Source organism: Nicotiana tabacum, chromosome 6 (assembly GCF_000715075.1).
Source record: "Nicotiana tabacum cultivar K326 chromosome 6, ASM71507v2, whole genome shotgun sequence".
Taxonomy (NCBI): domain Eukaryota; kingdom Viridiplantae; phylum Streptophyta; class Magnoliopsida; order Solanales; family Solanaceae; genus Nicotiana; species Nicotiana tabacum.
Genome location: NC_134085.1, coordinates 148,202,168 through 148,215,561, shown reverse-complemented (window position 1 = coordinate 148,215,561; position 13,394 = coordinate 148,202,168). Strand labels below are relative to the sequence as shown.

Sequence of the window (13,394 nt, the reverse complement as noted above, 5' to 3'; positions counted from 1 at the left end):
AGGCTGTGAGGTTAATGACTAAGAGGGGTTGAGAACCCAATGGTGGGGATATTATATATGTTATGGATCGGGCTGCACGCTGCAGCAATACTTATATGGATCGGGCCACACGCCACAACAATATAACGTTTGGGCTATAGGAGCCCCTCCGGAGTCTGCACACCCCCAGTGAGCACAGTCGACTATCTATACGGATTGGGCTGCATGCCGTAGCGATGTACGGATCGGGCTGCACGCTGCAACAATGTAAAGATCGGGATGCACGCTGTAGCGGCTATTCTGATTTCTATTATTATGAGAGATATATGGGTCAAGAGCTGAGAATTAGCACTAAATGATGAGAGTGAGCCCGAGGAGCTGATACTGTTCTGAGTGATTGATATTGTGCCCGAGGGGAGGATTTCTACTTGTTATTTACTTGCTAAATTACCAGTTTTACCTTATTTAAAGAGATTTCACTTGACTTCTTCATTGATTTACTGCTTTACGTGATTTTTATTGCTTTGATATAGAATTGCTTTGTGCCTTTACGTGTTTTCATGCTTTCAGCCATTATTTATAATTATTACTCACTAGGTCGGAGTACTCACATTACTCCCTGCACTGTGTGTGCAGATTCAGGCATCGCAGAGTCCGCTCCTGAGTGCTGATCTTCCCGTCCAGGCAGTGTTTCGGAGATCACGAGGTACCTGTTGGCGTCCGCTGCCCCCATGCCTCCCTTATCTTATCATTTTCATGTTCTTAGAACTATTGTATCGGGTTTAATGATTAGTAGAATATATCAGGATTTCTCTTAGTTGCTCATGACTTGTGACACTCCGGTTGGGCTGTGTCGGGATGACTTTTACTGTTGTTATCATTAATTCCGCAAATTATGGATATTATATCATGCTTTAGAACTATTTATGATATTTAACTGTTTAAAAGAGATGTTCTGTTGTGGTCTGAATGGCCTTGTCTTCACGAGAGGCGCCATCACGACCGGGTTCGGGAATTGGGTCGTGACATTAGTAAAATTATATACATACCAAAAGTAAAAATAAAGCATAATAAAAGAAAGTAGTGTCATATATACAACCCAATATCATCAAAATAGGGCTACCCCCTCAAATGAAAACTAGCATTGTCCTCAATGCTAACTAACCAAAATAAGATCAATAAAAGATAGAGAGTAAAAAGAAACTCTCATTGGCCCTCCGTCTGCATAGGTGTTATATCCCATTTTAAACTGGTTAAAGTAAGATACAACATATAGGAAATTTCAAGTTTTATTAAAGTTAAAGAGTCACCACCTAATTATTTCTAAGGCGAATTAGGATACCTAATTTGATTAAAGTAACTTAATAAAGTATAACTCTGTTAATGGCCTACTTAGCCTAAAGATTCTAAGTGAGGGTTCAATTAATTTAAAGGGAAGGTTTCAAGGCACCCTTTAAGATCCATTTTAAATGGTTAACCGACCGGACTTAAATTATTAAGACTAATTGTTGTGATGTAAAAAATGATTAATGGGATTAATAAAAAAGATAATGACGTTGATTTGAAAGAAAAATTGTCATGAAAAGAGCCAATTCCAAAAGCACGATTTGAAGAAATTCAAACGACAAAAATCCCATGTTGCTTTTAAAAAGGAAGTTACTTCACAACAAATGAGTTGAGGCCAAAATGTCTTATTTTGGGAAGAAAATACACTTCTGCCACACTAATAGATTAAGGAACCAAGTAAATCAAATGTGATTGAATTTGATACTCAAAAAAATGTCAGGTTTTGTTAAACACCATTACTTATAGTCACGCCCTCTCCCAATGTATCCAAAACTTAAGAAAGAAAACCAGGTTTTGACTTGGGTAAATAGCGAGCTTAGTTGTTCAAATACTACCACAAAAGTAAATTGGTCTATTACCCTCACTTCTTAATGAAAATAAAAATGTTCATACCTATGTCATATTCTACGTAAAAGGTATCTTCATTATTAGCTAGAGTAAAGATTTTAAATAGCTAAAAGAGTTAGTCATAACAAACCCAGGATCAAAACAAAGATGCCACAAAACAAAACAATGTTGTTAGTCACAATATCGGAAAAGCAACATAGCTAAGCAACAGTGAAATGATCGAAAGCCATCCAACAGAAGATTTTATATTCCATAATCTGTTGTCCAGATGATGCAAAAGCTGAAGAGTAAGGGCATGTGGATTCCATATGGCAGCTGCGTCGAGACTCTTTGTGGCTCCATGGTCCATGTCATACAAAGAAAAGTAATATAGATGAATTGGAAAATATTCTATTATCTTTTACAGTAAGAAAAATAAGAAAGTTGCATCAAATCCTAGTTTTTGATGAAGTTGCATCAAATCCTTAGTTATGTAAACATTTACATAATAACAGTGAGCGCAAATGTTAAGCAAGTCCGAAATCTTACGGCATTCTTCGCATATGATTAAGTTCTAAAAGTATGTCTAACGAATAAATATGTACAGTACAATTTTTCTATTCGTACTTAAGTTACTTCATATGATTCCATATTGTTGATGTCAAAAACTTTTAAAATGTTCAAACATGGACTGTTTATCTATCAAACGAGCAGACAGGTAGATTCACTACAAGAAAAGGCTCATTTTGTGGGGTATTTTTAAGTTTTGTGGCGGTTTTTGACCCCTACAAAATGAATTGTGGCGGTTTCAAAAAACGCCACATTTATCTTTGCCACGGGCATTTCTGTGGCAATTTTGTAAAACCTCCACGACGACCGCCACAATATAAATTTTTAATTTGTGACGGTTTTTAAAGGCAATTGGCGACGGTTTGTAACACCCAAAATATGATCTCTGTGTTTTTAAAAAAAATAATGTAAGAGGGTTATAAACCCCCACAATTTGATCTCAATCTTTTAAAAAAAATAATCATTGGCAGCTTATAACTGCCACAATAGTGGAAAATTTTAATTCAAGGATTCAAAAAATAAACTCAATAACTCATACAACATAAATCCAATTCCATTAAGAATATCTATAGTAACAAACATCAACACATTCAAATTCATATCACACTAAAGTTATAAAAACACATATTTGATAATTTAAACATTATACATTCTACAGTTGCCCCTAATAAGTAAATATGCAGATGTGCTAAGTATTTTCTTGGCGATTTGTATTGTTGTCACCTGATCATATTCTCACATCCACCGAATAAAGTAGGCTCACTCGACACATCACATGCTGAAACAGAGAATTTTGATCAAAAACTTATAAAGAAATAAAATTTTGCCAACAAGCTAAAAGGAAGATCTGGGTATATAAATAAACGAAAGGTCTGATTCTTCTTACAAATAAATCTGTTACTTGATCCAACAATAGCATTGAACTGAAGTTGTTAGATACTCAACATGAATAAGAGCTAAAGTACAAAGCTATTTCCTTGGATATCATCACAACACTTACATCCACAAACTATTTACTTGATAGCATAAATTCTTGCCATATATTCACGAAAATCATAATGTAACTAATAAATCATAAGTTAACCACTATAAGCTTTCTAACTTTTAGAATCAAACAAATAAATTATAAGCCGTAATCTATCCTAATGATTAACAAACTTATGATTAACAAACTTGCATCAAAACTGAAGGCTAATAACACTAGGAAATTGAAGCAGAAGAAATGAACTGAATAAAATAGGAGTGGTCTGATAGGAGTAGTTAGTTAAACAAACCAAGCATGTTAAAATCTGTTGGATCCAACTTCAAACAAAAGAAGCAACAAATTAAAACGCGCAAAACTTTTTCTAAGGCATGAATTCTACTAGTATCTGTATTATCAGTAAAAACTACAAAAGAATATATAACAAATTACTCTTAGTTACTTAATGTAACCTGAGGAAAAGATGTGAAAAGATTTAGAAGATGAGTTAACAAGCATAACTTACCACTCAATGCCATCATAACAATATATCAATCAGTTAAACCAAAATATGCATAGATTAGCATTCAATCAAGTTGACTTCATCAAAGTTTTTGTCCCTAGAATTACTCCACAGTAAGAGATCCACTTATGGGAACACATACGAATGCAAGATATAAAAAATAAGGTGAATCAAATGTGAATACCATTTCTGAACATAGCTTTAAACCAAATATGAATATCATCTCTAAACATACCTATAAACGAAATAAATAAGCACTACTTAAAGATGCAATATTGTTACCTTTAAATAAAATACCATATTAAATAAAAAATTTATTCGGATTTATATGCATTTGTTGCTAAATAAGTAGCAGTATTTGCCTCGACTACATCATCAATTAGATGGTCTGTAGCTAGTTATATCCCAACTCTTAGTATGGCTCATTCTCATAACCTTCATCTTCCATAACTTCTTTTGTATCATACAAATCTCTTAGCTTTAGGTTTACTAAAAATACTTCATCCTTAATTGAAAACATCATCTACATAGTACCCCATATTTATGCTTGAAATACTTCGATGTAAGGCTCATGTTCTTCACCCTCAATCTCGAATAATTATATAGAAAGTTGGAGTATATTTTCTTTTTTCCAAATAAATAAAACATCAATAGCATACAAATAATTTACCTGCCTAATGATCTTTGTATGCTAGAATTATTCAAATTTGAAGGCATATATAAAATATGCTCAAAAACTTATGCAAGACGTACATAAACTAGTTTTTACAACAAAATGAGTCAACTTACCTGATAGCGGGTTTGAAGTTACACCATGTCCAGTAATCTTAGAAACGTGCACATCTGCAATAATGATATGATGCAAGACATATTACTAGAGGAAGTTTTTATTTGCAGTAATTCATTTTTTAAGGAAAGTGAAAAACTAAACTACTAAAGTATGAGCTAGAGAAGGAAAAATTTGTCACCATAGCAAGTAAAAGATATGCATGGGGGCATTTTTTAAGACGAATAGGCTTATAGGTATTTAAAAAAGGATATTTAGTACTTTTAATACAAAATTAGAGTTTTTAATATAAGAGGAAATAGAGCTCTTTAGATATGTAAATAAAGTAATAGTTTGACATACTCAAAATGATAGATGAATAGTTTTCTCAATGTTTCACTTTTACTCCTTCATTAGATAATGTATAAAAAAATTCACTCTCTCTTTCTTAATATGTCCAAGTCAATCTTTCTTTTCTCCAATATCTTTATATTTCAGAAACCCCTATATATTTTCTTTCTTTCTTTTTAATATTCTTACTCACTTGTTTTCTCCAATATTTCATTACTCACTTTCTTTCTACAAGATATCATTAGCTCCACTGTTCAACAATACTTTTAAGCTTCTAATAATTCTATACTTCTATTGCTCTATAAAATATTATCTAATATTTACAATATCTCAAGAAAGATTAAATGAGCTGGTTATATTATCAATTGAATAAAGACAATTATAGAAAATCAATTATAAAAAAATATTATTAACAACATTGTATCTCAAAAAGTTAGAAGAATATACTTCAAGTAAAAACGTATGCTATAACTTTCTTTTAAAAAAATAGGCCTCATATTAAACTTTGGTCTTAGGCTCTGCATATACTTGAGCCGCTCATGTCTCCCATATTATATTAATTTATGGGTCAATCAATTTCAACATCACACAACAAAACTAAATTCTAATTGGAATCTGGAAAAGCTTTACCTTAAATAAAGGAGCTTCTTATTACAACACTGAGTAGTCTATAGCCTGAAGCAAAACATTTAATGGTCTTTCCTCGAATATCAACACTCTTTAAAAAAGAGAATAAGTTTCAAGCTAGATTGTCCATAAGGGTTTCATTACTGGTTCAAGCAATAACTACAACTGAAAACCCAAATTCTACTGCTACTGAGATAAAGAAAATAAATGAAATTAAGAGGAAAAGAAAAAAAGAAAAAAAATTACCTTTAGACGAGCAGTGACATTCTGAAGTTGATTCACCCAAATGAATACTTCACTTCAGAAATTCCCAAGATACAATGCAATACCAATAAATCGTATTCCTAGCCTGAAAATACCTTAATAAAAAATTACTTAAATTGAAACAATGGAGCAACGCAAAAGACATAATCTGTGATTCAAAAATCATAGCAGGAGCCATAAATTGAGAAGAAGAATAATACTTACAAAATGTAACTAATATGGACAGAAAATTGCGAGAGAGCGCATCTGAAGGGAAGCAATGCACTAGAGAAGAAGCAGTTCAGCCGAAGTGTTGAAAAGGAAAAACCTAGGGCTAGAGGCATAATAATGGAATTAAAAGAGGGAAAGATTGGGGAAATATTTTGGAAAAGGAGGGAGAACTTACCGCGTTTACTTTTCGAGCAAAAAAAAGGGAAATTTAAGGTAACAAATAAGTTTTTGAAAAAATTAAGTATTTTTCCAACAATAAAAATAATATTTTTGAACATAATAAAATTGCTAAAATCCCTAGATAAAATAAATGTAACAACTAGTTACGGATGTATTGATATCGTACTAATTATTTAAAATTTCAATTAATGAAATATGAATATCTTTTGAGATGTTAAATCTAAATATATTTTTTAACTTTTAAATATAAAAAATTGAAAAACCTATTTTTTGGGTAATTTTGTTTATAACAACCAAATAAGATCTAAATTTTAAATGTTAATATAGGTGTATAACAACTAATCGTTAATATAGGCCAAAAAATATGGACATATGAGGCTGTTATAAAAAGGTTTAACAATATTTTTTTTTATTCTACTATTTAGCTACTGGTATCATATTCTTAAAAATTGTGAAAAAAGTTCATCCACAATAAAATCAATATCTTAATATTGAGAAGTGACAAATAAAGAGAGGAAAAAAAGTCTTTGAGTTTTTAGAAGTTGAAAATTAAACTAAGATTAATTAGTATTCCTAAATTGTCTATGCTATTTGTTACTCACTCTGTTCCAGTATATGTGAACCAATTTCCTTTTTGGTCTATCAAAAAAGAATGACCACTTTCTAAATTTGGTAACAATTTAGCTTAAACTTACAATTCTACCCTTAATGTGAAGCTTTTATAACTACACAAGTATCCTGGGCCTCTTTCTGACTTGTTTATGACCACAAATTTCAAAAGTCTTCATTTTTTCTTAAACTTTGTGCCCAGTCAAATAAGTTCACATAAATTGAAACGGATGGAGTAGTTTATTTAATTCTGTCTAATTAGGATTCACAGTTGGAATCATGTAGGAATAGGTTTTCTAAATTCCAGTCAAATTTGGTTTTTAGTATTATAAATAGGGGTGTAGCTACATAATTTTTTAGGTGGAGAGATAGCATCGATGTAGATAGATTCAAGAGTTTATAAATAAATAAAAAAGCCTCCTACCATGTTTGGTCTCTAGTTTGATAAATTTCTTCCGTATAGCCTTTGTTGAATTTTTTGCTTGTGCTTAAATTATTTTTTGGGGTATTTCAATCCTTTAAATTGGTATCGGAGTCTATGTGAGATCTGTCAAAGCAGGTATAAGATCCTAAAAATATATGGATATTCTATCACTTGGTTGTCTCATATTTTTGTGTTTGATGGTAAAAATAATTTTGAAACTTGGTATTAACAGATAAAGAATTTTTTAAATATTGTTGGATTATGGTCCATTATTAACGAAGAATTTGAAAACTCTAGAAGGCACAACATTGATGAGTAACACAACTATGCAATTGGAAAAAAAAGACAATTGGATTGTGAGTGCGATATTATCTTGCCATCAAGGTCAAACTGCATGTATCTAACAAATCTTGCATGCAAAGTAATTAAACGAGGCCTGGACAATGTCGTATATTACCACCTAGAATCCATCCGAGGTCCCTGGGACCCCGACCAATCATACCAGCCAATCCCAAACCATAATATGGACCTGCTTGAGGCCTCAAATCACATCAAACAATGCTAAAATCACGAATCACACTCCATTTAGAACTTCGAATTTCTTCACTCGATGTCGAAACCTATCAAATCACGTCCGATTGATCTTAAATTTTGCACACAAGTCATATTTGACATTACGGACCTACTCCAACTTCCGGAATCAGAATCCGACCCCAATATCAAAAAGTCCACTTCCGGTCAAATTTCTCCAAAAACCTTCAAATTTCTAACTTAAGCCAAATGACCCCAAAATGACCTACGGGCCTCCAAATCCACTTCCGATCGCGCTCCCAATACCAGAATCACCATACAGAGATATTTACAGATTCGGAATCCCAATCGGACATCGATAGCGTTGAAATGCACTTCAACCCAAATTTATGGAATTCTTCCAAAATGCCAACTTCCACAATAGGCGCCGAAACGTTCCGGGTCATCCAAAATCCGATCCGGACATATGCCCAAGTCTAAAATCATCATACAAACCTGTTAGAACCTTTAAATCCCGATTCTGAGGTCGTTTACTTATAAATCAACCCTTACATAATTCTTTCAACTTAAAGCTTCCGAAATGAGAATTTTCTTTCCAAATCCACTCTGAACTTCCCGAAATTCAATTCTGACCATGCGTACAAGTCATAATACCTGAAGTGAAACTACTCATAACCTCAAACTACCAAACGACGTGCTAGAGCTCAAAACGACCGATCGGGTTGTTACACTTAGCACCATAAGACTTGATGATTTAGAATGTGATTTCGTGACATATTAGATGTCCCTTAATCAACAGAGATATAAAATAGTGGAGGAGGTATTGCTACTGAAGGAGATCAATGATCAACCTACAAAAAAGGCAACAAATTTTGTGAAAATAAATCAAGAAGGTTAGAATTAAAAAATAGAGGAGCAAGAATCGAAGGAAAAGTTAAAATAGATGATTTAGTTGCAAGTGGTGCACCACTGAAAGAGGATGGTGTTTTACAAGAAAAATTACTTGATAGTCAAGATGGGCCTAGTAATAAAGAAGTATAATGATACACCAAGAGAAAGTTTCCGGTGATCTGCTCAAGATTGAGGCAGAACTAGCTTGGGATCCAGAACCACAATAACTCATGATTACAGATATCGAAAATGGAATAAATTTTGTGCCATTATTCGAGATTGCATGTTTCAAGGAGTATGATGAAATGTTTATTGATGACATTACTCTAAAACCTATAGGACGGCTAATTGGAATTGAATGGGCGTACAAGGCCAACCACAAGGCAAATGGAGAAGTAGATGATTTCATAGTAAAAGAAAAATATGTTATTGATATTTTGAAAGGACGTATCATAGGTAAAGCCAAATCAATTATGATCAATTTTGAAGAGAAGATGAAATTGACTAAGGATTGCGCTTCTGATTTTGTTGATGCAACATATTTTAGAAAATTAATGAGAGCCTAAAGTATTTGACTTCTACAAGGTTTGATGTTACTCGTGGCATGCTCAAGTTTGAAGATTTTGGTTTAAGGAAGACTGTTGGAAACTAAACCGAGATTAATTAGTATTCCTAAGCTCTCTGGGATTTGGTATTTGTTACTCTATTTAATTCTATCTAATTAGGATTCACAATCGAATCCATGTAGGAGTAAATTTTCTAAATTCTAGTCAAGTTTGATTTGTAGTATTATAAATAAAGAATTAACCCAAATAGTCGCTCACCAATTATTTAAACTAAAAATCGCTGGTGGAGGTATAATGTATGGATATTTTGTATATTATATGTGTATAATCAATGTATAATCTATGTATATGGCTAAAAAAAAAGTAAACAAAGAATATGAACGGTTATTTGTGTAAAAGGGGTGTAGCTACATGGTTTCTAAGGTGGAGAGGTACTTCGATGTAGAGATATTCAAGAATTTATAAGTGAATAAAAAATTCTCGTTCTCTATCTAGTTTGTTAAATTTTTTCTATATAGCCTTTATTGAATTTTTTTACTTGTGGCTAAATTATTTATCGGGGTATTTCAATCCTTCATTAGCTAAAGATGAATATACAAAAAAAAAATATCTGAAGACAATAAAAGAAAAACTAATAACTAATATATGGAGATAATGGAAAACCTCTGTTTTTGTGTCTACTTTTTGTAGGGGTAGAATGTTGGGGAAAAGACAAAAAATGACAAGGGTTAAAAATTGGCATAAATTGCATCAATTTGTAGAAATTTAACTAAAATGTGCAATTTGATTAGATTTTCAAAAGATGGTAAAAATATTTGACTAAATATTGCATGAGTTAGTGGCCTCCAATTTGTATCGAATGGCAAAATATTGCAGACAATTAAATTTGTATTTCTGGAGGTTATCAGAAACTTTCACAATAAAATTGTCATAATATGAATAATTTTGTGAAAGTTAGAACAAACACCATAATTTGAAAATAGTGGAGGTCTTTTACAACCCCCACAAATAAACCGCCACAAAAGAATTATTTTGTAGGGGTTGACGCAAACGCCACAAAACAAATGTATAGTGGGAGTTTCTTATAACTCCCATAAATTAACCGCCACAATTTAACAATTTTTTTGTAGTGATTTTCCTATAGGCATGCTCTCTAAAACATAAAGTCTCTTTTTTTTTAATCATTTAAAAGCAGAAAAAGAAAAGAACAGACATAATAGCACTTTAATAGAAAAAACAATTCTTATGTCATATTAACAATTGCTTAATAAAAGTAGTAGATTCAAACTGAAGTCATGATCCTTATGATATATTGATTAAACAGGATATCCTTTCTTTACCTAAGAACTTGGTATCTAAAGGGTGGAAAATAAATTGGAACTAATAGCACTCAAATAAAACGGACAACAAATCATGATCAATGTGAAGAATCGACAGAATAGAAAAGAGGAAAAGAACGAACACTTGACTTTGTTGGGAGCAGTGAACCGGGATGATGTTGGCCTCGAATCTACTCTCTTGTTATGATAAGATTCGAACCTCGTTCGGAATGAGTTTGAAAATCTCTGTCACGACTAAAGTTCACCGAGACAGAAAAATTCTGTAAGAGATAATTTTAGCATTTTAGAGACTATATCAGTGATGAAAGTGGCAAAGTAGTAGTGTTCAAAAGGTGGATGGTTCGTGGGTCTTAGTCACTAGTATAGGCGGCTCAAGGGTGTCCAGAAGTGGTCCGATATGCAAGTATTTATAGTGAAAAATATAGGATTTGCTCTTGAGCGGGAATTCTTGATTTGATTTTGAATTTATGGCCTAAAGAGTCGTTCGAATCCGAACGTTTGAGGCCTTCACGTGATTTGCTTCAGAAAGTAATCGAAATGGAGAGATTCACTTTGGCTTAAAAGGATTAAGGTGTACCAGATTATCACTTAGGGGAAGAAAACAAGACCTGCTTCGAGAAGAGAGAGAGAGTAAGAATCCTTGTACGAATATAGAGTGGACAAATCTCTGCCATGGTTGAAGAGCTGAAAATCGCCAAAAATGGAATGAGGCGTAATTGATGGTCTAGTAAGGTTTATAGCCTGTTTGGCCAAGCTTCTCAAGACAAAAAAGTGTTTTTTTTTTCAAAAGCACTTTTTTTTTTTCCTAATTTGTGGTGTTTGGCCAAGTTTATTTGAGAAAAAAAGTGCTTTTGGGAAGAAGCAGAAGCAGTTTCAGAGAAGCAGAAAAAAGTAGTTCATTTCCAAAAGCAGAAGCAGAAGCAGTTTTGGCTTTTCTTCTTACCTAAAATACTTTTAACAAAATATAGTATATACCAAAATAACCCTTAAACCTAATACTTAGGATATTAATTTATAAATATTTCTTCTTATTTTTAGGAAACTTTCTAATATATAGTGACTTTAGGGGTGAATGCTTTTATATTTGTTGAAGGAATTTTAATATATTTAACTTATATTAAAAGAATTAAGTACTTTTTAATTTTATTTTCATATTTTACTTAAATAAAATAAATTTTTTTAATTATTGCATGTAATAACAAAATTTTGATATTATTTATTTACTTATAATATTAATTATTAAGTAAATCTATTCATGTCCTTATTCGTAATTTGACACTTAAAAGTACTTTCTAAAAAGCTTGGCCAAACACAAATTATTTCTCAAAAGTGTTTTTCAGACTAATTAGCCAAACACAAACTGATTCTCTCCAAAAGTACTTTTTTCAAAAGCACTTTTTTCAAAAGCACTTCTCAAAATAAGTTGATTTTTTCAGCTTGGCCAAACAGGCTATTAAAATTGGTTGGGCTCATTATTTGGATTAATTTGGAGTGGTTTATTATTGCTAAATGAACCAATTTTAATCAGATGAATGGGCTGGCCAATGGAGGCGTTTGAGCTGAATCTTTGGACTTTATTTGGATTTCCTTTCTTCTTGGTATTTCTTTGGGCTCCTAAATTAAACTTAATTAGCTCTTTCAAATGTATTATAAAATCTATTAAGTAGATAAAAAATAATAATAATATTAACAATAATAACAATAGTAGTAATAAAAGTATAATACTAATAATAATGATAAGAATAGTAATCTTAATAATAATAGTACTAATAGTAGTAGTAATAAATAACAGTAATAATAATAATAAATGGAAATAGTACTAGAAAATAAAGTATTTGATATATTAATAATTTAGAAGCTCAAGGAAATTAATTGTAAGAAAGGAGGGACAAAATTGGATGTCAACAATAGAATCATGAGTCTGGGTCCCTAGGTCCTCGGACTGCTTGGGAACCTGTGACTGGATCCCTGTAACCTGTGTCTGCACTGAGTCCTGGGCCTACACTGGGGCCTGAGGCTGGCTAGAGGAACCTCCATGCGGGTCCTCTAACTCTATCACAACATCATCAGCACAGGGAATCACCCTCTTCCTCTTTGCTGGCCTCTCCACCTCCTGCTCCGGCTCCGGCTGGGCTGTTGTAGCCGGGTCATGCAATAAAAGCTCCAAGGGCAAGTGATAAGCTTTCAATTTCTCTACCTCTACTCTCAACTTTTTTACCGACTCCTTTAATGCCCGAGTCTTTCTCAATTTCTTTGTTTCTTTGGTGAGCTCCTTCAATGATTTTCCATGTGTACAGACAGCCTCAAATATCAACTGCTGGTTCTCTAGGATATTTTTGTGGTTGTCTAGAAGCTCCTTGAGAGTGTCTTCCACTGACTGTGAGACCTGTGGCTGAGGGGGTACCGACTGGGCTGCCACCCAGGCAGAAAGTACAAACAGCTTGGAAGTGGCTGCCTGCATCCAGTTGCTGATACTGGCAAGGGTCTGGTTTAGACGGTGGGTAGTCAATGGGTAGGCTGAAGAGGAGGGGATATCTGGGGCAGTGGCAATAGAGGGACTTGGGGTTATATCTGGGGTAGCTGAAGGGGGCTGAGTAGGAGCTACTACTACTACTACTGGCTCTTTAGATTGGCCAGTAGAAACAGTGGATTTGCTTTTAGGATCTTTGCCTTTGGGGTTGTTATCACCCTGTAGGTTGTACACCAAAA

General features: G+C 33.0%; 1 long non-coding RNA gene across 1 annotated transcript; it reads right to left on the bottom strand.

The window, feature by feature from the left end:
- Window positions 1-2,942: 2,942 nt before the first annotated feature.
- Window positions 2,943-11,048, bottom strand: LOC107805056 (uncharacterized). The gene is made up of 4 exons (XR_012710804.1): window positions 10,808-11,048; window positions 5,917-6,019; window positions 4,716-4,769; window positions 2,943-3,220 (listed from the first exon to the last, which is right to left on the bottom strand). It is a non-coding gene; the product is annotated as an uncharacterized LOC107805056 (long non-coding RNA).
- Between the last annotated feature and the right edge of the window lie 2,346 nt (window positions 11,049-13,394).